We start from the raw sequence: 3,789 nt of genomic DNA, 5'->3' as shown, positions 1-3,789 counted from the left end.
TGGGAATCCTCCAAGGTGGTGGTGCTTTATGTACTTTCCTGTGTTGGTTGATCTCTGCTTCCTAAGTTTGCGTCATCAATCTCTGCCCTGTCCACAGGCCACTTAGGCCAACTGCCAGTTGCCATTTACTCCTTTAGAATGATGCTGGCCCATTTGTGGCAAATGTTGCTACTTCTGTGCTGTTCTTGGTGAGGGAATGAAGGAAAAGAGGAAGACGGCCCTCCTTTAGATATGCACGAAATACTGCCTTACACAGTACAACCTAGGCTTCCACCACGAACAAGTCTTCAGTCCAAAGAAAGGAGCTGTAGCTTTGCCATCCAGCAGCATCCCTCAGGACCTGATGCAATTCAGCACCTTGAGTCCCACCCTATCATCCAAAGATAAAACCTGAACACCAATAAGACTCCCAGGTCATACTGATGCTTAATGAAGTTCAAGAAACACACATTTTAACACAGAAGTCAGGCATCTTCCATTGCCTTGCCAGACCCATTCCCTGCCCTTCTTCATCTTGTGCTCTGCTCAAGATGCTGACCTGGTTGGGCCACACCAACAGGACTTCCTTTGCCAATCAAAGAAGAAAAATGAACAAATGAGACCCTGATGATGAAAGATACTTTGTACTTTACCAAAGAATTAACTGGTGTGTGTGTGTGTGTGTGTGTGTGTGTGTGTGTGTGTGTGTGTATGTGCTGAAATACTTTCCATACAATATTCACTTGTGATTTGCTAAATGTGTCTGAGAAGGATATATTGCAATCATTTTTGGAATGGGAAGTAAGAGAAACAGATGACAAATAATATTGCCAACACCAAGTGCAATCATCTAAAATAGCTACAAATAAAAATGCCAAGTCTGTACTGAGAAACTGACATTCTATATTGAGAAACCGATATTCCTCATGAAGAGACAGGCTAAGACAACAAAACCCATGGGGTACAGTGCAGAGTCCGTGAGCTGTTGGGTGCTGTCTGATGCTTCTTAGGAACGCTACTCTGATAATCAACCTGTTTCCATTCTTCAGCTTGATTATAACTCTAATGGTTGTGCTTGTTCCATCTGAAATTACTTAGTCCAGCTGATCTAGGCAAAAGGAACATTTTAGAGTTTTTGTACAATGAACACTACCTCTTAGGCAGTGAGTTGGCCCATCCATGTGGTCTCTAAGCCAAAAATCCTTCCTCCTCTTAGCAATAGAATCACATAAAAGGTCCCCAGAAAATCTACTCAAATGCACCCAGAGGAGAGGGCTGAAGAAGAGTCTTTCCTTGGCAGCATAGCACGAGTCAGCTGACTCTGTGGGTCTCCTGATCTTTCGAATTGCTGGACCACCTCCTGTGCTTTTAGATTTCATCATTTTCTCCTAATTTGAAGAGTGGCCTTGTCAAATCTATGAGAAGCTCTTAGAAGAAACTGAAAAGGTAAAAGAAAGAATTACATTAGCTCTGTCTATTGTATTCATAAACCAGGTTTGTCGGGGGTTTGTCGGGATTATATAAATATATATAATCTTTCTCATGGAAAGAAAATTGATAAACCTAAGCACTAATATAGACAGAAAAAAAGACAATATTGATGAGAGTCAAAATTATTTATGAGGGTATGTATGATCTTACAATGTATATAAAGTATGTTTTTAATTAAATAATGTAGTTATTATAAAACAAATATTACAACCTATCAGTCACAAAACGACCAAAGACCAAAAGCTAATTGAAATTATTGAAACTAAGAAAGAAAGAAAGAAAGAAAGAAAGAAAGAAAGAAAGAAAGGAGGAGGTGGAGGGGAGGAGGAAGAAGAGAAAGAGGAAGAAGAGGAAGAAGAGGAAGAGAAAGAGGAGGAGGAAAAACAAGAACAAGAGGAAATGGAGAAGCTGCTGCTGCTCCTGCCGTGGCTGCTGCTATACCTCCAGTCACTGTCAAGGCCTTGGGGAACCTACTGGGACTGGAATGTATGGAGCTTTGAGGCTTCTGTGGGGAGTGCAAGCCTTTACCTGGATTTGGATTCGGGCTCTTGGGCAGAGCAAAGAATCCAGGTTCTCAGGCCTCTCATCAGGAAGAGGCCCTGCTGCTTCTCGAAGGCAGGAGGGAGGTCCAGGAGGCAGTTGCCAGAATCAAGAGCCAAAGAGAGACAGCCGAAAAATCCAGGAACTAAACCTTATTGTGCATTTGGTGTAGAAGGGGGAGTCAAAGCTGAGCCAAAAGCCTTTGATTAAAGGGGAGCAAAAGGCAGGCGAGAAGGAAGGACAGGGCACAAAAGAAAAGGAGCAAGAGGGAAGGACCACAAAATGCTGGACTAGAAAGGACAGAAAAGCCAAAAAAAAAAACCAACAAAAACAAAAACAAAAAAACAAAACGGGGACTCCTACTTGGTAGCCTGGGGTTTTTAAGCAAGCCCTGGGGGTTGTAAAAGAGAGGAGATCTCAGGATACGGGGGTTTGTTTATAGGAAATATCTAGAGAGCCCTATCTCAGGGAAGGAGTAAACAGCCCTTGGTAATCCGGAGGTGGCTTTAAAGTTCACATCAGACCAGGTCTGTGGCACCACTTACCAGATGGGATCTAAGAGCCCGCTGGTGGGGGAGGGGGGGAGAGGAGGGGGAGGGGGGAGAGGAGGGGGAGGGGGGGGGAGGGGGAGTCACCTCCTTTTCCAAGCATGCTCGGAATGGCTACCCGAAGGTAGGACTTGGACCTTTGTCCAGCAATGCCTCACACACTCGTCCTTCTTTGCCTTCAAGCCCTGAAGCTCTCTCTGCCTTTCTCATGATCCATTCCGTTGCTGAGGCTTTCCACCTAGCTTTTTAATGTGACCATCTGAAATTTTAATTACCAGCTTCATTTCATTCTGGGTTCTCTTTCCTAGTTTTATCTTTTTATTGAATTCTTTTTTATACCCTGCATTGTCTCCTTAGTTCCTTCAGCTAGTTGTGGTTTGGGGTTTTTGTTTTGTTTTGTTTGGTTTGGTTTGGTTTGGTTTTGGTTTTGGTTTTGGTTTTGGTTTTGGTTTTTGTTTGGACTTCTATCAGTTTGTTACTATCCTCTCTAAGTTCATTCGGCTGCCTATTTGCATCCGCTTTGAATTCTTTAAACATATTCATAATTGTTCTTTTGCATTCCTTATCTTGAAATTTGTCTTAAGTTGTTCTCCATGGAAGCCATTACTATTGGACTGATGACTTGGGATGAAGATTACCTTGTTGTTTCTGTATTACTTATGTTTTTGCCATGAGGCCTGGTCACCTGGTGTTAGGTTATTGGCTATGTCTTTTACTATGCGTCTGTAGGCCACAGAGACCTGAGATAGGGTGGTGGACTGGACAGGTTAGAGACGGACCTCAAGGAGGTGGGGCCAAGGGAATAGTGTCAGAGTCATGTGAAGTAGCTGGCCCAGTAGGCCCAGAAAGGCTTGGGAAGATGTATTCTAAGGTTTAAAAAAGCACAACTGCCAACTCATAATCTTTATACCTTTTACAACTGAAGAATAAGTAAAAGATTTTTATAATAAAAATAAGTAAGGGAAGTAATGGCCACTGCTACAGAATAGTAGTTTTCACTCAAGAGAACCGTAAGTGCACCCAAATCGTAGCAGTGAAAAAATAAACAATACTAAAAGAATTAGTAAATTACTAAAAAAAAAAAAAAATCTAAGAAAATATCACATCAACAAAATGACTGGAATTAACACATTTCTTTCAATAATAACTTGAATATTAAAGTTTTCAAATCCCCAATAAAAAGACACAGTCTAGAAGATTGGATTAGGAAGCAAGATACACCTATATGCTG

Source organism: Acomys minous (genome assembly GCF_964271855.1).
Source record: "Acomys minous genome assembly, chromosome: 4".
In the NCBI taxonomy this organism is placed as follows: domain Eukaryota; kingdom Metazoa; phylum Chordata; class Mammalia; order Rodentia; family Muridae; genus Acomys; species Acomys minous.
Note: the sequence above shows the minus strand (reverse complement) of the source record.